The sequence below is a fragment of the Eurosta solidaginis genome, chromosome X (genome assembly GCF_040869045.1).
Source record: "Eurosta solidaginis isolate ZX-2024a chromosome X, ASM4086904v1, whole genome shotgun sequence".
NCBI classification, from domain to species: domain Eukaryota; kingdom Metazoa; phylum Arthropoda; class Insecta; order Diptera; family Tephritidae; genus Eurosta; species Eurosta solidaginis.
The window spans coordinates 106,538,384-106,560,785 of NC_090324.1; the positions used below are offsets into that span (position 1 = coordinate 106,538,384).

Consider the following 22,402-nt stretch of genomic DNA (forward strand, 5'->3'; position numbering starts at 1 on the left):
ATTCAACGATTCACTGCAGAATAACCTAATAAGATTATGCATCCCACATGTACCCCTTATCATGAGTACGCCAACCAATAGGTCAGCCAGAATCGACCCCGGGTCTCCGGCAATTAGCCACCAAACCAACCTGTGCAGCAATATTACTAAACGCTACCATTTCCAGACATGCCTGGATTTGCATTCAAACGCTCCAAAACCGAGGCACGCCCAAATGCGTTCACCATCGCTTGCCGTCTGTGCACCAAACCGCATGGAGTGCGATTGTGCCCAATTTACCGTGGTATGTCGACTGAGGAGCGACTACGTGCAATACTCATTCACCGCTATTGTCCCAACTGCCTATCCCCGTTCCACCGCAAATCGTTCCATCGGAAATCTGCCCCAGCGAAGACCGATGCCGACGTTGCAGTGAACCACATCACACGACGCTACACATGGACGAGGATCAGCCGTCGCCACCTCAAAGCAAGCACAACGACGACGATGCGAGCTCGGACGGGGTCCTCTCCATCCATGTCACAGAGCAAACTAAATCATGGGCCCAGCAAGTCGAGGAAGAAGAGGAAGAGGAGAGGCTGGCCAATGCAGCAGAGGTAGCCCAATCGGGCAGCTTAGAAACGCCACGATTCCGGCCCCCATTACGTCATGAGAGACCCGAGAACCGCTCGCCTATGCACGGCGCTTTCGCGCGCTTACAAATCGGGGATGGCGCGGAGACACGTCCTTTCCGCCCATCGCACCGCCCTACTGGTAACCAGCGTGACGACGCGGAACCGCGTCCGTCCCGCTCGTCACGACAGTTCACTGGGAGGGCGGCCCCTAATAAGATGCGCAACAACCATCGAGCTCTCGTGAGGCAACAACAAACCCCCACTGGCTTCAGGAGCGGTAGACTCCGGGACAATCTAGCGGCACCGACTATAACTCGAGCATTGATCGCCATCGCGCCGACAGCCATAGTCCGAATTGAGGCAGGAGGCCGTTTACACCTGGTCCGCGCCCTGTTAGATGCCTGCGCTCCCACCAGCATTATCGATGCCAATCTCTGCAAGGATCTACACCTGGAGCGTAACAATACCGCACGTCTTTCGAGGTGCACCGTCGTTCTTCGAGGGAAGTATGGGGTAACGGGAAAGATCACGACCCAAGCCACCGTAATAGCAAACTATGCCAGGTTAAACCCCACGGCAAATCTGGACCCGTCGGTAGCGACCCCATTCCAGTTCATGAAGCTAGCCGATCCGACGTTTTACCGATCGTCGCCAGTGTTGCTCACTTTGGGCGCCCACGTCTACGCCAGTATTATGGTCGGCGGCACACCCGGGTCGACTGTCGGCGGGCTCCTCACCCAAGCCACAATATTCGGCCTCGTCGTGTCCGGAGCCCACCCACTATAAAACCTTAAACTATACCACAAGGTGCATTTTAAACCAAGCAACCCCACGTACTTGAATACTAACGCTTTTCTTTTTCATCCACAGTTCAGCGAGGCTGCATTACTGCGAGCACGGATGTCCGCCGGAGATCGTACTTACGCTCCAACGATACATACACATCATAGTTTTAATTTATTTATTTTATCCTGCCTTGGGAAGGTTGCTGGCGTACTCACCAGTTTTTTCTTTTGCTCTTTCGAGTTGCTCGCCGCAAGGGGGCCGGCATGTTTAGGCCACCAGCCTAAATATTCGCTACCACCCTAATGCACATTTTTTGGCAATATTATTATTTACCGGTAACGGCCCACCCCTGCCGAGCGCTAACTTCAAAGGGGAAAAACTCGACGAAAGTTAGCTATCGGCAGGTGGTACGGACCTTTTTCGTTTTTAAATCTTTCTTTTTCTATTTGGAACGTCAAAGAGCCAGCAGCTAGCCCCAGGTGAGTAAGAAAAAAAGTGAGTTTTTTTAAATCAGCCATTTTATCCAGTGCGAGTGTCAGTGAATTAAGATTTGAAAATAATTAATGTTAAAAATCTGAGATGCCTTTTGAATTTATTTTGTACAATTTTGGCTCCTAGCCATTGTCACATAACTTAAATTTTAATTTTTTTAACTTGCTATTTGCAATTAATCGCTGGCAAACATTTGAACGTGTTAAGTGCATTTGGTAATTCGATTAATTTCTTCCTAACTGCACTACGGCATATTCACTCGGAATTGCTATTTATATTGTGAAATTAATTAAACTTCCTGACGTCCAGGAAGTCTGTGAGTGCTTCACTTGTATAAACCATTATTGTAAAATATTTATTGTTTATAAATAAATTGTAACGAATCGGTAATAATTCTTCTCTTTTCTATTTCTTTTATTTGCGTGCGATCGCGCCCCACGACACGGGTGCCACATTCCCCCCGCAATCAGGACTCTTCTATAAATTTCGAGTCAGTTGTAACTAGCCTTGGTTATAGAGTTAATTAATACCTTTGGTGCTCCGATTATATAAACCAAATCATATCTAGAATATATTTCATTCTAAGAAAGATGTGGTACGCAGCTAACTTCGTCCCGCAAGACACAAAATTACGTTTGGTGAAAACCTTTATAGTTCCACTCATTTCTTATGGCGAACTCATCTACGGGCACCTAGATAGCGCATCTGAGCGAAAACTTGCAAGGGCATAAACAGCTGTGCAAGGTATGTGTTTTTTAGGCGTAAGTACGACCACATCTCACAATTTAGTTACAAGATACTCGATTGCAATCTGACTTGCTACTTGAAGTACCGTAATCTTATATATATGCATAAACTCATTAATATGAGAAATCCAAAGTACCTTTTTGAAAAGTTGGCTTTTGCGCATTCGATTAGAACACGCAACCTCATCGTACCAAAACATCATTATAATACTTCATCACGAACGTTTTTTGTCAGTGTTGTCAAACTCTGGAACTCTTTAACAAACAAAATTAAATCGATAAAAAATCCCAGGCGCTTTAAATTGGAAGTGTTTAAGTTTTTAAATATCTAAATATTTCTTCCTATTTTCTTTTACTTTTTCATTCTTTGACCTTTATTTCTGTTTTTCATATTTTAAGGAAGAAATCTTTCTAAACCTAAAATATTTGTTATAATTTGTTAATTATGATTTAAATTAATGCAATCTTTTATGATATGAATATACAGTAATTATTATTGGTGTTAGATATTATTATTATTAATTATATATGAAAATATTGTAAATTACTTAATGATGATGGGCTTAAGAACATTAGTCTCACGCTCAACCAACGAGTCTAACAAATAAATAAATAAATTAGCTTTAATATTACCCTATATGGTCTATAATATATAATGGCCCAATGTATGGCCGCCAATTCCTTTCCGATCGTGCCTTTATTTATTTCGGCTTTTGTAAATGATCTTGAGGCAGAGGCAATTGGTAATTGTTTTCCTTCATACTCTTGGCTTAGCACAGCACAGCAAGCATAACCACTTGCGTCAGTTGTAATACAGAACTCTCTATCAAAATCGGGATATTGTAGGATATTTGGACTAATTAATGCATTTTTTAGGTAGTAAAAGATTTTTCGCCGTCTGTCTGTCTATTTGAAGATGACGTTTTTCTTACTAAGCCTTGTTAGTATCCTAGCGTATTCATCGAAATTTGGTATGAATCTTCTATAATAATTACAAAATGCGACAAATCTTTTTGCTTCATCGGCATTTTTGGGAGTTGGTTAATTTTGAACAATTTTAAATTTATTTGGGTCTGGTAAGATTCCAGTACTTGTGCATTTATGCCCAAGATAAGTAACTTCTTGACTGAAGAATAAACATTTGTCGGGATGTAATTTTAAATTGTATTTTCTGTAAGTTGAAAAGACATTTCTTAAATTTTGTATCGTATGTTTTTCGGAGCAACCCAATACGACTAAATCGTCCATGTATAAAAATGCTTGTGATGGTTTTATAAATGCCAATTCAAATGTCATCATCCTCTGGAATGAGTTTGGAACTACTTTGCTGTTATAAGGCAATCCTTTGAAACGATAAGTACCGTTATCCACTGTAAAGGATGTGATATCCCTTGACTCTGGGCTGAGTTCTATTTGGTGAAATCCTGACATTAAATCTAGGCTTGAGAAATATTTCGCTCTTCCTAATTGATCCAGAATATCATCTATTCTAGGCAAAGGGAATTTATCAGCTGTTATTTTTTATTTATTTGTCTGAAATCAACAACTAATCTCCACCTTTTTTCTTGTTTACTGGGAAGGGATTTTTTAGGTACCAATAAAATAGTTATGTTATATTCTGAAGTTGATGGCTCGACAATATCATCTTGAATTAATTTGTTTACTTGTTTGTTTATCTCACTTTACACACTCTATTATAATTTTTAATATAGACAGGAGTATTATCTTTCATATGCAACTTTTGTTTGTAAAAATTCTTGGTCGTCATTGGTTCTGTTTCTAATGAAAATATATCAACGAATTCTGAGCATATTGTGTTGAGTGATTTACTAGCGAAAATTTTTACTCAATCTTTCCAATTTTTCTTTATTATTAGCTTTATTGTGAGGTGTATTTTAAATTATTACATAGTCCTCTAAATTTTCTGTTTTGATGTCATAATCTTGAATGATTGCATATTTATCTGTTGTATTTATTATTCTTACTAAAGCTTGATTTGAGTTTACTATCGTTTTGGCTACAAAAATGCCATCAGTCAATTCTTGATGAGGTACTAATAGTTCGTTATTGTTACTTCGTAACTTGCGGGTATTTTAATGCTATTGATTGTTAGTTTATTCGTAATTTTTATAACTATATCTTCTGGGTAATCATATGGTCGTGGTATTATGCTGTCCCCATTTTTATTATAATCTAAAATGCAATTATATTTTTTAATGAAATCGAGTCCCAAAATTCCATCACATGGGATTGGGAAATCTGTTTCTACTATTCGAAATTTGTGTCGTATTAAAAGACTATGATCTCTTAGATCTGCTTTTACTGTTCCAAGTGTGCTTGTTATGCCTCGACCAATACCTTTTACATCTGTGATCTGTGAGTTATTTATTTTGACATTACTGTCAATTTGACCCTTCTTTATAATTGAGATATCCGCTGATGTACCTATCAGAAACGTTGAAGTTTACTTATTTAGAGTAGTATTGGAAGATATGTAGCTGTTCAGATGCAAGTTGAATGTATATATTTTATTACCCTGGAGTTTACTGTTGGAGTGGAGTATGCTGGTTTTCCTGTTGGTTTATATTACGGAGATTTCGAGTGTTATTTTGATTAGATGATCTTGACTGACCTCCAAAATTGCGTCTTGGGAAATTATTATTTTGTATATTGTTATTATTATTATACCGGTTAGAGTTATTATAATATCTTCGGTCTTGGTTACCTCGATATTTATTATTTTGGTAGCTTCTTCGGAAGTTACCCCGATAATTGCCTTGTGAGCGCGTCAGACGTAAGACTGTATTTGAGTTACCCGTGACTTCAGTACAGCTATTCGTAAATTTTGAAATAGCCTCGTTCCCAGATGTGAACGTTCCTGCTTGCATTATCAATTTACCTCTTTTGTTAGCCGAGTTCTTACACATAACCTTTACGGCTGATTGTGTGGCATATTTGGTTGCCAAATCAGGTGCAAAACCATCAGATATGTAAGCACCCTCCTACGATTTTGCCAATTTTTCGATTTCTGCAGTGTACTGGTTAGCTGTTTTACTGCGCTGTTGGACGTTTAAGAGTTTTGCTGTCAAAACCTCTACAGATTCACCTTTAATTGCTAAACTCAACTTTTGCCTTATTGCCAGTATTGAATTTTCAGTGCGCAAGAGGTTTGTAGCTGTTCCCTTCAGCTTAGTTTTTATCATGCAGACTGCTATGGTCTCATGAGTATCCCTAATTTTTTCTAGGATATCTAGTGCGTCTAAGAAACTATGTAAGTTTTCAGGCTTACCATCAAACTCAGGCAGAATTGACGAAACCGTTTTCAAAAATTCTACTGTTGTAAGCGCCATCATTTTAGTTTGCCAATCTTCTGTTTGAGAAATATTTGTGTTGGGTTTCAATTTTCGGCGTATCCTCTAAATTGGATCGAGATTCCAAGAGGGTACTAAAGTCTATTTCTATTACGTTTTTAAATGTGATTGGGACAGTTGACTCTATATTATATCTTGCTAGTGAGGATACTAATTTATCCCTAACACCGGAAAAAATTTGATGTGCTTCCAGCTGATGATTGTCTGTTAATAGGCTATTTACCTCTTGTATAGCTTTGCCTATATTATTCAACGACTGTAATATTATCGTGAGATGCTTCAACACAGTTTCATTTCTTATGCTTGAACTTTTATTAATGCATTTATAAGCCTTTTCGGCCAAGCCTTTTTCTTCCACAAGTGTGTTGAAAATAGTTTTCCATTTACCCATTGAGGGAAAGAGAGAAAAAATAGTTTTTTATATTTTATCTATGCCGTCAGCACGGCCCTAATACCTCTTTTTCAAAATTTTGTTATGTATTGAATAACATCTTAAAAATAAGTTCACAGCGCCAATAATGGCAATAGCCAGAAGATAAATTTTTATGATTTCCAAGGCTTCAGTGTGGTCTATTATTTGGACTGTGTTTACCACGTTAGCATTTGGATTAGTGACTTTCGATTCTTGGCCTCCCATTATCAAAAGATAGATATAAAAATTGTTGTATTTTTTTTTTTTTGTTTTGTTTATTTATTTATTATCTGTAGTGGTATACAATATCCTCATACACCTAGTTTCCTCCTTTCTAGTTGTAAGATTAATAACATCATTAATAGTTGGCTCCCTAGTCATTCCTATAGTTTTCCAGAATTTTTTAGCCATTTTAATTCTTTATTGTAATCTATTACTTCTAATTCGTTTTTAAGGTCTTCAATTAGGCCTTTAGTGGGCATTATTTAACATTCATTTTTAACTAATAGCAATTATATTATTATTTAATTTTTCTCTTTATTATTATTATTCCTTAACTCCTGTATTTCCTTCTTTAATTTAAAAAGATTATATTGTCATGTGATTGAATATACCATTTTAACTGGTTGTAGTACACAAGAATACAATCTCTTAACCTGGAGGCGATTTCCCAATTGGTCTCTATCTGGAGTCCCTTGTTACCCAGCGAAAAGGAAAGCCCTCTTTTCATTAGCATTTATCAACAACTTACAATGGATACTCATATGGTTCAAACACATCCTAGGGTTACCCGGGTCCACGTTTTGGTCTATATCTCGAGACCCTAGTCACGGAGGGGCATGAAAAATAATCTGTACTTTAGCAATAATCAACAGCTCCCATTTGCTACCCATATTGTACAAACACATCCTAGGGTTACCCGGGCCCACGTTTTGGCCTATATCTCGAGGCCCTGGTATCCGATTCTTAAAATTAAAATAAAAACACAAACCATCTACTGAATAGTCAGAACAAAGCCTAAAAATTTGGGTTGGATAGGTGGTCCCGTTCTTGAGTTATAAAATCACAACGAAAAATGGCATTCATGCATCGGGTAGATCGACAAACAAAGAAGGCTTTGAAAAGACATAGAACAATATTACGGTGCATTTTTTTGCATAGACAAATACATGAATATTTTGTATAGATAGGTATATAGAGCTTTGGCTCTTAGCATTAAGAAATTTCAAATTAGGAGAATATATGATATTGGAGTGTAAACATCGCTGGAGTGTTTTCTTTGGCCTCAACACCATTCGTTAGCAGAATAAACGAAGCAGCCCAATACGTTCAGTAGTGCCCGAAATTACCGCGGTGCAAATTATTACATAAAAATGCAAATAGTGTTTTTGTTTAATAATTATTGAAGTTTGTGTGAATTTGTGAAAAGAAGAAATATAGCGCAAAGCGAATTTCCGAGCAAAAAACTGTAAGTTTTGAACTGTTGAAGTGATTTACACGAATGCATGTGTGTTTCCTTATTTGAAAAAACATATGGTGTACCACTATTAATGTAGACATTTAATTGAAAGAAAAATGCCACGACCCACACGAGGAAATATAGGTCGCCGAACGCGTCATACAAATGCTGCGGCATTACAAAGGCGATCACAGACTCCAGATGAACGAGCACAAGCTATTGCATAGCAGCGTGAACGTAATGCACGAAATAGATCTGTTGTACCGGAAATTATGCGTGCTGCTTTTAATTACAACAGTCAGATTGATTACAGTATGTACGGATATAATGGAATAATGGACGCAATATGTCCACATTGTGATGCGGCTAAATTTCCAAGTGAAACGCCCGGCGTGTGTTATGCTAATGGCAAAGTGAAATCGCCAGCATTAGAAACTCCACCCGAACCATTGTCTTCATTAATTTTTGGGACTTCTGAAAATTCGAAGCAATTTTTGAGTCATATTCAACAATACAATTCGGCATTTCAAATAACTTCTTTTGGTGCTACTAACATTATTAGAGATAATTTTATGCCGACGTTTAAGGTAAATACTTAAACAGGATTGTCCCAAACAATCTGAATCATAAAAGTATTCTATAGTTTTAAAAATTATTATGCAACATATACCTAAAATTGCATACATGTTGCAGATTCAGGGCCAAATTTATCATCAAGCTGGTTCGTTATTGCCATACCCCGACGCTGATTATAAATTTTTGCAAATTTATTTTTTTGTTGATGAAAATCGTGAATTGGATCAACGTTGTGCAATTGCTTTGAATACAAGACGAGAAATTATTTGTGAGCTACAAAGGTTTTTCCATCAGCATAACGTATTATTTCAATTGTTCAAAATTGCTCTCGATCGTATGCCATCTGATAATCACAAAATCGTAATATGTGCTGATAGAACACCTTTTGGAGAGGATGAATGGCGATTCAATGCATCAACAATTGATGAGGTTGCAATTGTAATTCTTGGTGATCAGTTTCAATCCCGTGATATTATACTTCATCGCAAAAATGAGCAACTGCAACGTGTTTCGGAACTTCATCGTAGTTACGACGCATTACAATACCCAATACTGCATTAGAAAGGTGACGATGGCTACCATATCAATATACCAATGATTGATCCACGAACAGGCAAATAATATTTTCAGTGTGTTGACATTTCATCATTTGTATAAATTTCGTAAGTCACATTTTGCACTTATTTTCAGGTCTACATATACAGAAAAAAGTTAGTGCCATGCATTTTTATTCATATCGATTGATGGTTTGTCCACAAGAACAAAATAATATGTTGAGATGTGGTAAACTATATCATCAGTACATCGTTGATATGTATGCCAAAATAGAAATAGAACGTCTTAATTTTATTCGTTTCAACCAAGCAAAATTAAGATCTGAACAATATATTCACTTGCAAGGTGCGATAGCGAATGATGCTAATATTAATTACATCGGACGTTTAACTATATTGCCATCTTCGTATATTGGTAGCCCACGAGACGCAATGTGTTATGTACGAAAATACGGTCGACCGGATCTGTTCATTACATTTACATGTGATTCGCAGTGGGATGACATCAAAAACAATTTATTTGCAGGACAGTCGACAACCGATCGTCATGATATTACTGCGCGTGAAGCACTTATGGATTTAACTGTGAAATTATATGTATGTGGGGAGGCACGCACATATTCTAATTTGGCTGGTACATAAAATAACTCCGGATAAAATCGATAACCTTATATCAGCTGAAATTCCTGATCATGCAGCTGATCCTTAGTTATTTCAAGTTGTCGTTAAAAACATGATATATGGACCGTGCGGTGAACTAAATATGAATTCACCATGTATGATTGATGAAAAGTGTTCGAAACGACACCCAAGGCAATTTACTTCAGACACAATAACGGGTAACGACGGATATCCGTTGTATCGACGTAGATCACCTACTGATAATGGCAAAACGGCAACCATTAGAATGAATAAGCAGGAAGTTGAAGTTGATAATCGTTGGGTGGTTCCGTATTGTCCATTTTTATCGAAAATATTCAATGCTCATATAAATGTGGAATATTGTAATTCTGTAAAATCCATTAAATATATTTGCAAGTATGCAAATAAAAGGAGCAATATGGCAATTTTCGGTGTTGCTGGTGATAATACAAATGATGAAATTACTCAGTACCAAATGGGGCGCTATATTAGTAGCAATGAAGCTCTCTGGAGGATTATGTCGTTTCCAATGCACGAAAGACATCCTGCGGTTGTTCACTTGGCTGTACATCTTGAGAATGTCCAACGTGTTTATTTTAATGTAGCAAATGTATTGGAAAGAGCAGCACAACCACCAGCAACTACGTTAACAGTTAATGCAATTGGGAGAATATATGCGGTACATCCAAACAATGTTGAGAGTTTTTATTTGAGATTGTTATTAGTTAACGTGAATGGCCCAAAATCATTTGAAGAATTGAGAACAGTCAACGGTCATTTGTGTCAAACCTACCGTGAAGCATGCCAACTTTTGCATTTCTTGGAGGATGATGCACATTGGGATTCAGCACTTCATGATGCATCTATTTCGGCTCATCCTCAACCAATACGAATGCTATTTGCCATTATATTATCAACATGTATGCTATCAAATCCACTTGAATTATGGAACAAGTATAAACATTATATTGCAGAAGATATCTTATTTCGTATGCGTCATTATGCAAGAAATCCTGATTTGTTGATAACTTTGGAAATGTACAACGAAGCTTTGATAATAATTGAAGTATATGTCTAACGATTGCAAATAAAACATTAGTACAATTGGGTATGTTTAGGCCCAATGCCTAACTTTTATCTGATTGACGGCGCCCCTCCCTAACGTTTTAATAATATTTCCAGCCACCCGCACTCACGCCGCATTTGTGTGCATGCATGCACATGCATGCGTTTCATACGCATGCACGTGTGTGTGCGGGTTGTCAGCACCCATGCACGTATATGTGGGGGTTGTTGTGTGTGTGGCTTTTTTCGCCTCCTTAATACCAGAGGACTTTTTCGCGGCTTAGCGGTTGTCCTCAACGGGATAACCGGTCTCTTTTTCGATTGACCGCCAACCAGCACACATCGCCCAAGATCGCCACCGTCACGTTCGACACCAAGGTAATATTGTATCCACTCATATTTCCTAACACTCTTAATAAAACATTATTATAACGAGGAAATCCTCTGTGCGTTTGTTTCCTTTATTTCTTTTGAGCGAACCATCCACTCCAAGATCGACCCTTGTGCGCCTACCCACTGCCGGTTTACGACGCACTCAGGCCGAACATTGGTCCTCCTCACCAGGAACTAAAAGCGCCTCTTTATATATACAGTTCACAACACAGCACATTTTGCCTACTAGACAATTTGCGGAAGGATTTTGCCTACAAAAAATTTATTTGCCACAGCAGATCACAGCAGCCAAAAATTGACAAGGAAAAAGTTGGAGTTTTTATATTGTACATAGGTGACCAGAGCCACAGCGTATTCGCCAACCACAGCACAGCACAATCAAATTTTCTTACGACAAACTAAGAAGTAAGTGTTATATTTCTTGCCACTTTTTTTTGAGTGTTGTTTTTTTTGCAAAATAAAGAAGAAACCCGTGTAGTGCGCGAAAAAAAAAAAAATTTAAATCAAGAAAAAAAAAAATAAAAGTGAAAACAGTGAAGTGATTTAGTGAGCACCAATTTATTTTCTATTTTCAAAGGTTAAATCACTCGGTTTGTTAGCCTTTATTTCAGTCCTTGTGATTATCTGGTCTATCCCCCCACCAGTGGTAAGGTTTTCCAGACACAACACAAGGAAGAGGGTAACCTAACCTCACTTTCCGCACCATACTAAATAGGTTTTGTTGTTGTTTTTTTTGTATTTCACAAACACGAAATTAAGTTCAATTTAATTAATTAATCCGGTGCTCACTTCACTTTTTAAACACTTTTTACACTTTTTTTGGCGCTTGTTTTGCAATATCGCACGCATTTTTTCACTTTCACCAAAATACACCCATTATTTGTGGAGGTGGCGAGTGGTCCCCTTTTTTGTTGTTGCCGCTGAGACAAAAAGTCTGTAAATTAAACCTTTTTTCTGTTGTCGCTGCTGTGACAAAAAGTCCATAAAATAAACCCTTTTCGTTGTCGCTACCAAGACAAAAAGTCTGCAATAAACAAAATAAATAATAAACTTGAAGTTCAATAGTTTTTATTTAGGGCTGGGCAGGCATTTTAACTCTGAAGAGTTCCATTTCTATAATCGGCAATTTTCTCGTTAATAAACGTAAATAAAACAATGGAAACCTACATCCGTTTAGCAGAATCAATCGCAGAGTTTGATAAAGATTACAGCCTTATTCCGGAGAGCGACCATAGCAAACACACCCTTGCAATACAGCAGGAAGAGTTGCGGCTCTTGTGGAAGAAGGTAAAGTCTGCGTTTGATTCGCTATTGGGATCTGATGAGGTGTCAGCTGATGACGTTATGGCGATCAGAAAGAAGCAAAAGGCAGCATACGCAATCTACGTGCGATGTTCAGCGTCTATATCTGCTGAGGCAGAAAAATACAAGAAGGATGAAAAGAACGTCAACCCTGAGCAAGAACCTCATGGGCATAAAATTCGCCTCCCTGCTTGCGATACGGAAGTTTTTAAAGGGGATTATCTGTCTTGGCCAACTTTTCGCGACCTTTTCACGGCAATTTATATAAACAATTCCAGCTTGAAAGGGGTGGAAAAGTTATTCCATCTCAACAACAAAACGCAGGGCGAAGCAAAAGATATCGTTAAAAAATGCCCCCTCACAAATGAAGGTTTCGAGATGGCCTGGAAAAACTTGTGTGAAAGATACGAAAACAAACGTATCTTAGTTAACACACAACTACAAATTTTATTTAACTTAAAAAAGGTAGAAAGTGAGTGTGGCAGTTCAATAAAAAAGCTGCAAAATGATATAAATAATTGTATTTCGTCCCTCAAATGCCACAAAATTGACACTTCCAATTGGGATGCAATCCTGACCTATCTATGCTCAACCAAGTTACCAGAGAGCACGCTGGCTCTTTGGGAGCAAAGTATAGACCATAAAATGGACATATCCAAGTGGGAGGATATGGATAAATTCCTGTCTAATCGGTTTCAGACACTTGAAACAGTGTCTGGTTTTACAGGGCATACCACTTCGAAAGTGCAAAAACCAAACGCGTCGCGACAATCAACGGAAACCCCTACGAAAAGACTTGGTGCTTTTCAAACGAAAGTATCCAAGCAAACAATAAAATCAATTTGTAAAATGTGCAAATCTACGGAGCACAGATTACGCAACTGTTCACGCTTCTGCGACTTAACCCCAATAGAAAGGATTAAATTTATAAAATCCACAGGTGGCTGCCTGAATTGCTTATCCCCAGGACACACCGTGACGAAGTGCACCAGTTCCTACAACTGTTCCAAGTGCCACTCTCGTCACCACACGCTCCTGCATGCGGATACATCTCAGCACACGGCTGTACGCAATCCTTTCAAAGATGCGGATAATATCCCAACAACTTCGGCACAGGCGCGACAATCTGCGAACCAGAATGTAAAATCCTGTCATGCCAATTCCAGCACAGGCGTGCTATTAGGAACTGCTCGCGTACACATTCGCCATAATGGTACCGACTTCTCCGCACGGGCATTAATTGATTCAGGGTCTGAATGTTCCTTTATAACTGAAAGACTGAAACGCAGAATCAATTTGCCAGCGAGAAAAATGCATGCCCAAGTTTCAGGCATCACAAATTCGGTGTCAGCTCAGGTGAAAGAAGCATCCAAAATTGAATTACGTTCACCCGTGGATGCCTGCTTCAGCCTGACTACACCCGTTCTAGTCCTAGCCAAACTCACTGGAAATCTTCCATCCTGCCATATCAACGTCATGACTATGCAGGCATTCCCAGACTTGGTTTTGGCAGACAAGAGGTTCTACATCAACGAAGATGTAGACCTCATACTTGGAGGAGACATATATCCCCAAATTATACTGAGTGGTCTGAAAAAGAATGTACTAAATACACTTTTGGCCCAAGAGACAGTGTTCGGTTGGATACTAACCGGTCGCATCGAAGCACCGAGTCCAACGAAGAGCATCATGTCATTCTACAACGAGGTTGCGTTGGACAACCAATTAAAAGCTTTCTGGGAGGTAGAAAATGTTCCCAAAAACAAAATGCTTAACGAAGAAGAAAGGTATTGTGAACAATTATTTAAGGACACAACAAAACGTGATGAAAGTGGAAGATATACAGTCTCGCTACCATTCAGGCAGGATTACCCTGAGAAGATTGCATTAGGACCGTCTCTAAAGCGCGCATGTTCACAATTCTTCAGAAATGAGGGGCGATTACTGAAAAACCAAGAGTTAGGGAAAGAGTATGTTCGGGTGTTATCCGAATACGAAACGCTTGGACATATGAGAAAAATTAAAAATAATGTACCATCCGACGATTCGGATAATTATTTCCTGCCCCACCACGCCGTTGTAAAGGCGGAAAGTACCACTACCAAGGTGCGCGTCGTCTTCAACGCGTCAAGTCCGACAGCAAATGGCATTAGTCTAAACGACATACTCCACCCAGGTCCAGTACTCCAAGCAGACTTGCCTATTTTAATTTTACGTTGGCGACTGTATCGCTTTGTCTTTAATAGTGACATAGAAAAGATGTATAGGCAAATTTGGGTGACCGATAATCACGCCAAATTTCAAAGAATTGTCCATCGAACATCCCCCAACGAACCCATCAGTCTTTACGAACTAAAGACTGTCACATTTGGTGTAAACTGCGCCCCCTACCTCGCGATACGGTCACTTCTACAATTGGCTGATGATGTAGAAAATACCCACCCAATAGCATCGGGTATATTACGCGAAAGTATGTATGTCGACGACGTTTTATCTGGAGGGCATACAATAGCGTCAACTATCAAAGCAAGGAACGAGATTCGCGAAGCATTACACTCAGCTGGCTTTCCATTGCGCAAGTGGACATCCAATTGTGAGGAAATCCTTCAGGACATCCCCAAAACGGATTTGCTCAGCGAGGACTTCCTAGCGTTTGAAGAGGCTAGCTCGGTGAAGGCACTCGGAATACGATGGAACGCGCATTCAGACATGTTTTACTTCACCGCAGGAGTTTTAGAGAAGGGCGAGAACATCACCAAACGCGCAATCCTATCCGCTATAGCCAAACTTTTCGACCCTTTAGGCTGGCTTGCACCAATGGTCATAGTAGCAAAAATATTAATGCAGAATATTTGGTTAGAAGGCACCGGATGGGATGAGCCTGTCTCACCAAATACATTAGAACGGTGGAAAACCTTCCCCAACACTATGGCGAAATAGATAACATACGGATACCGCGGTGAGTAAATTTTTCCCCGGAAGGCGAAATAGAAATCCACGGCTTCTGTGACGCTTCCGAGAAAGCATATGCTGCAGCGATATATATGCGCGTAAAAAGAGACGATCAGTTTTTCATTCACTTACTCTTAGCAAAAACCAGAGTAGCTCCAGTGAAAACCATCTCGCTACCACGTTTAGAACTCTGCGGCGCCGTGCTTCTCGCAGAAATGATGGAATCAATATTCCGAAATATTCATTTGGGACCCGTAAAAGTTCACCTCTGGACGGATTCAACCATCGTACTCGCATGGATAAGAAAGCCGCCCTGTTCCTGGTCAACCTTCGTCGCACACCGAATCACTAAGATCATCGATATGGTCGGTAGTAAGGACTGGCTTCACGTGGACTCGGAATCTAATCCAGCGGATCTAGGAAGCAGAGGACTACTTGCATCAGAGTTGACCAACAATTCGTTGTGGTGGCAGGGACCTTCTTGGCTGCAAGAAGACAATTCCCACTGGCCAGCACAAGAGACCGAATACAAAACGTCCGTTGAGGAAAAGAGGGCACAAACATATGCCACGACAAGGGTAGATCATGTAGATATTCTCGATCGTTTTTCAAATTTACCCAGGGCTTTGAAGGTTCTATCCTATGTTAGGAGATTTTATAAAAGAACTCACCCAAAAACTAAAGCAATGTTCCACGAAAGGTCGTGTATAATCTCAGCCGATGAGATTAAGGCAACGACTCAAGCATTAATATGAGTCTGCCAGAAACAATTTTATGGGACAGAATATTTAAAATTAAAAAATAGGGAACCTATCGATCGCAAGAGTGAAATACTGTCCCTAAATCCATATATCGACAAAGATGATATTATTAGAACAGGGGGGCGTCTAGGGGCGTCAAAAGACATGTCATACAACGAGCGTCATCCGATCATCTTGCCTTACAAGTGTAGGCTGTCTCGCCTTACAGTTATGATGGCTCATCATGACTCCCTTCATGGCGAGAACCAGCTCATGCTCCGTCTCATCCGAACCCAATACTGGATACCGAATGTCAAGACCATGATCAGAGCCATCATCCACAATTGCAAAACCTGCATTATTCACCGAAAGCAGGCACAGTCCCAACTTATGGGGACCCTGCCCTGCGAGCGGACTACTTTTACCCGCGCGTTCACCAATACCGGGGTAGACTTTGCAGGGCCTTTCGACATCAAAAGCTACCGCGGTAGGGGATGTCGACTGTCAAAAGGCTACGTATGCCTTTTCGTCTGTTTTTCCACTAAGGCCATCCACTTAGAAGCCACTAGTGACCTTAGTACCCCAGGCTTCCTCGCGGCCTTTTCGCGTTTTATCGCGAGAAGAGGATGTCCGAAGAACATCTACTCCGACAATGGTACGAACTTTGTCGGAGCTTCCAGATCTCTACGATCGGAATTCAAAGCCTTTCTGGCCGAAAGCCGAGACAAAACAGTCTCAAAGTACAACCATCAAGCATTAAGCTGGCATTTTATTCCCGCCGCTGCTCCACATATGGGCGGCTTGTGGGAGGCGGGAGTGAAGAGCTTCAAAAGCCACTTCAAAAAGATCGCATCTCCCCATAAGTACACCATGGAGGAGTTCCAAACCATTTTGTGCAGGATTGAGGCGTGCCTCAACTCGCGCCCACTCAGTCCAGGGTCGAATGACCCAACGGATCTGGAACCACTAACCCCAGGACATTTCCTAACGGGCAGCCACCTACTGGCTCCGCCAGAACCAGATGCTAGTGAGAGCGCTGCCTCGATGATAAATCGGTGGCAGAAACTCAAAGCCCTCCATCATACTTTCTGCAAGCGATGGAAGGTGGAATATCTATCCGAACTTCAAAAACGAGTGAAGTGGAAGCATCCCAAAGAAAACATACAAGTGGGAGATCTCGCCGTCCTCAAAGAGGACAACTTATCTCCCAACGAATGGAGGTTAGGTAGAGTCGTCAACGTACACCCCGGCGAAGATAACCGAGTACGTGTAGTCGACCTCATAACCGAGAAGGGTCAAGTCAGACGACCTTTGGTCAAACTGATCCTTCTTCCTTCGGAGATAGATTGTGAGAGGACCGCGAGTTCCTCTTAACAGTCCTTCCGTTCCTCCACATCCCACCGTTCAGAAAAATCAACCCCAGCTCTTGTTCACCCGGAACGAGGCCAACCAACAACCCTAAGGCAGACCCGCATCTGCCACCGAAACCAAAGGCATTCTGCAGCCCATTAAATTTTTAAATTTTCAAAAAAAAAAAATCGCCCCACTCACTCGTTCTCCCATAACGAGGATACCAGAAAAGCCCTCACGCAGATCCCCCATCTGCCACAAAAGTCAATTTTTTCATTTTTCAAAAAAAACCATCCCAAAATTCACTCGCTCACCCCGAGCGAGGGCACCATAACCCTAACGCAGACCCACGGTCTGCCACAGATCGCATATGCCATCGGCCCAAGGCACAAGGCAACAGAATTGAGATAAAATATTTTTAAAAGTTCAAAACTCGCTATCTCGCATGCCTGCCTTACGTTAGCCTAAAGCGGTTGAGCCGCAAAGGTCACGTATGGAAACAAATAAATAAGCAATACGGAAGCGCGCGATTGAATAGGAATGTACTTTTAAAAAACCGGTAGTTCTAACAATCAATACACACAAGCTAACGTACACACTCAGTCGTACATGTCGAGATTGAGGGAAGTCGATGACAACTCTTTCATCTGGACGCAGAATTGTAAGCAGAAAGGGAGATCGGCATGTGCTGATTGTTTCTGCCTAAGTTTCATCTCCTGTATTCAATGCATTTTATATCCTCCTATTATTAATTTCTAGCTACCTATTATTAATTTCCAACGTTTTAATTATTCTTTAGCAAAATGTTCATATTTTCTCTTTTATCAAAGCCTACAAATGGCACTAATGAGCGCTTTCATTACCCTTCCCCAAACTAAATGCCCGAGCTCAAAATAACCAGCAACGAACCCCCAGAAGCCCTCGAAGCTCGGTAGAAAAGCTTTACACAAAATCTTTCTCCGTTGCAATTAAATTATTTGGGTAACAAAAAAATGGAAGGAAAATCCGAAAAAAGTGCCTGCAATTCAGCAGAAAATGCAACAGCCGCGGCCCCAGAAATGTCTGAAAGTGGATCAGAAGAAGCAACGTCGGCGGCAAGTGAAAGCGTGTCTACCGAGCTAATTGATACCAAAGCGCCAGAAATTGGAAAGGCTAAAAATCGGGTGTAAAAGTAACAATTGAGGGAGATGTCGAGTCAGAGAAGCAACAACCACCACACAAACGCATAGAAGCTGGTAAGGTTGCTGTTGTTGTTGTCTGGCAAGGTAGAGGAGGATTATAAATTAAAGGGAGTTGATGAGGATGACAACAGATTGGGCAACGTGTCCACATCGTCGCTGGCAGGCACAGTATCTGAACGTAGCTTGCATATATTCAATTCTAAAGATTTTAGTTTAGATGTCGATGCAGCCAAGAATATGCAACCACGTAAATTTCAACGCATTCCTATATTTATAACCGATTATCACAATGACGTTTTGGAAGTTATATATCGCGGTTTTGCCACACGCCACTTGCCATTGGAAAATAATTTGCTCGTGCATTTTGATTCACATCCGGACATGGTTATATCACGTGAGATACCGGCTAGTGCCTCGTAGAAAACAATGTTGGCCGAACTGAATATTGAAAAGTGGATAATGCCGACTTGTTATGCAGGTCACTTCAATCGCGTCGTCTGGCTGAAGACTCCTGGTGTCAACAAATCCCATTAGGGAAATACAATTTCAAAATTGGTCATAAAAATGATAAAATAAGTGTTGATTGTCCATTGGACTACTTCATATAAAAGGGCAATTATTGTGGTACAAGAGTTGCCGCAGACGCGTGATATGGAATTGCATGTCATTAACTTAGACACGACAACCAAAACTGCACCAATCAAAACCGAAGAATTTATCAAAGAAGCAGATGCGCCGAACTTTGGTTTAGATATCGATTTGGATTTCTTTAGTACTACTAATTCTTTTTGTTATAAATCTATAGATACTAATTGTTATGAACAACTCACCGATATTTTCCACTTTGATAGTGAAGTTAAAGACTGTGGTGGCACTACAGAGCGACGTAAATTACAATTGGAAGCGCATTTAGAAGAGGCGAAAACTTTAGAGACACTCACACCTACACCCGATCCAGAGATAATATCCACCGAAACTTATACGCGCATAGAAAATCTTGTCAAATCATTATGCTGACGATGAGATCCATTGGTTGCTCATATATGATTCGGGTAGGAGAACAGATACTAATGGCTTGCCACATCATATCAGTACCGCCAAAGAATTGGAACAATATTTTGCTCAATTCAAAGAGCTATTACAGAACTTACCTGCACCTCCGCAATATGGCGTCATGCCGGAGAAGTGTTATTCGTACGGTTATGATCCTGCCGCCATGCATCCACCAGCTGCAGCACTCATGCCCGCCGGTCATTATATGTATCCACCACCATGTGCACCGCCCGCAGCCTTTGCACCAACACCGAGTAATATTTATATGCAAACAGCACCACCCTTAACCACCTCTTATTACAGCTACAGCTCACATTGCGGGAGGTCCATTTTTATTCGCCTAGTATGCCATATGATGGTCGTACCCCGACTTCGAACTCAGCTGAAATCGGTTCGCAGCAAAATAATTCACCGCACTCACAAATGCAACAAGAAACTCCAACAAATCGTAATCGCAGTTGCACAAATAACACAAATACTCCGCTAACTGCTCGTATTAATTTTGATGCGAAGAAATCTGTAGATGCTAATGGCATAGATTTCCCTACGGATTTGGCAACTTTGCTTAATTTTTTTTTTGCATCGCAAATAGCTGGTGATATGCACAAGTTGTTGGTTCTGAATTGAGCGTTCTAATAGGCAAACAAAAAAAAAAAAAAAAAAAAAAAAAAAAAGGAACATCAAATATAGGCCATGGCTCAGTTAAAAAAGAAAATAAATACAATATTTGCGAAGCGACCACGTTCAGAATTTTGTTTTCTAATTGAAACAAATTTTTTCTAAAGTTTTTTGATGTTACTTTTTCCAGGCCTTGATCCCAGGATTTTCCGTGTGAGTGGAAGCGCACTATCATCACACCACGGTGACCGACTTTCTGACTTTCACGAAGAAATCTGTAGATGCTAATGGCATAGATTTGCCTACGGATTTGGCAACTTTGCGTAATTTTTTTTACAACTTAGGTTTAGAGTACCATTTTATGCATTTGAAGCGCGGTAACAATGATAGGGAGGCAAATGCGAGAGTCAACAGTGGTAAGGCGGCTTTGGAAAGCCAACACAGGCAACACTAATGAAGACGTTGTGCAAGAACCAAAACCTGATCCCAACAATAACTCCATCAGCACAAAATCACCACACCAATAGTGGAAATAATGGTAATGTTAATAATGGTTCTGGCAAAGTTGGCCACAACATGCACAGACGTTATCCAGCACGCTATTTTAATAATAATAAAGATAGAGTCCAGATTCTTGCGTAATCAGGGTCACAACAGCAATAGTAATGTCGAAATGGCAAACACATCCACAAGTCATAATTTAAACAATCATCCACCAATGATGTAATAGTGATTGTGCTTGCCGCGGCAATGGAGCTACTACTAATGCTGCTGCGATGCAACAAACCCTCTTTGGAGTTATGAAAACTTAAATGATAAATTTTTGCTATTGAACTAGTGCTGCTGCACGCACCGGCATCTAAGTGACCCGATGATGTGGTTGTGCTGGTACTACTGGCGACATCCCTTGACTTATCCATCAATGCAGAGGCTGCAGCAGTGGCAGTAGCTGTTTTTTGTTGTTGCTGTTGTTTTTTGAGGATGATATAGCAATCCTCATTTTTTGGTGCCATTCTGTTTGCGGTTGGTGCTGGCGGATTTCTGCCCAGATCTTGTAGGTTCTTATTAGTTCCTTTTAACGCTATTTTGTTGAACGAGTCAACTTGTGTATAGCGTGGCGCACAAAAAATTTTATTTGTATTAAAAAAAAAAAGCAAGGAATTTTTTCCTTCTTTGCCGTTTGTCAAGCCCACGAGTACGACGAATTCAATTTTCGGAGCAAGCGTACTCCACCACGCGTAAAACGAAAAGAATGAAACAAACGGCGCCATGAATCAAACGATCCGTTTACCGTTTGCTTCAATTCAGAGAAATGTACATTTGTACGCAGGAATGTTCATATTCTCTTGTCTGGTATACATATACCAGGGCGCGGACTTTTTATAAAAGGAATGTTGGTAAACGAGAAATGAAAATAGCAGTAGGAATTGGTAGTTTATTTGCGTGAAAAACAATACTTGTTATTGAATCATCTTTAATTATTCATCATTTATTGTAAAACAAATAAAGCAAATGTCAGGGAAATAACACTTGTCAAAACATGTACACAAAACAAAATCAATGTAAATTTGTACACACACAGCTTAGGTCTTAGGATACTCATTATTTCCTGAAATACACAAACAAAACATACCAAAACGTCTGACAACCTCAACAATTTTCCAATGTACCAAAAATACTGCCGCAAAATAACCGATTCGGCAGTTTTCGTTTACGTAAAACCCTTTATTGTAGTTCAAACTCTTCACAAAAAAAAAAAAAGAAAAAAATTAAAAAAAAATAGGGCAGTAAATACTCACGTGCTCAGTTACTATATTTCTCTAATCAAAAAAAAATTCATTTCCTGTTTAAGTTATTCACAAATTTGTCAAAATTGACCGATTTGGTCATTATCGCCTCCTAATATTAGTTGGGTGGGCTCGGCAATTCAATACTGCAATGCAGTATATGTTTTCAGTGCGAAAATACTGAAATATTGGTAGAATCTAAGTTTTGGTAGCAGAAGTCGTAAAAGTAGTAGAAAATGAAAATGGGTCAAAAAGGTAGGTCAATCTACCAATGCGGTAAAGTCCGTGCACTGACTGCCCATATACTTG

The 22,402-nt window shown here is 40.0% G+C and overlaps 1 protein-coding gene and 1 pseudogene across 10 annotated transcripts in view; one reads left to right on the forward strand and one right to left on the reverse strand.

Moving 5' to 3' along the window:
• Positions 1–22,402, reverse strand: part of CaMKII (Calcium/calmodulin-dependent protein kinase II) — a 3,892,153-nt gene that overhangs the window by 3,440,651 nt on the left and 429,100 nt on the right. The window lies entirely within an intron of this gene.
• On the forward strand, positions 18,447–20,032 carry LOC137234505 (UPF0489 protein C5orf22 homolog; annotated as a pseudogene).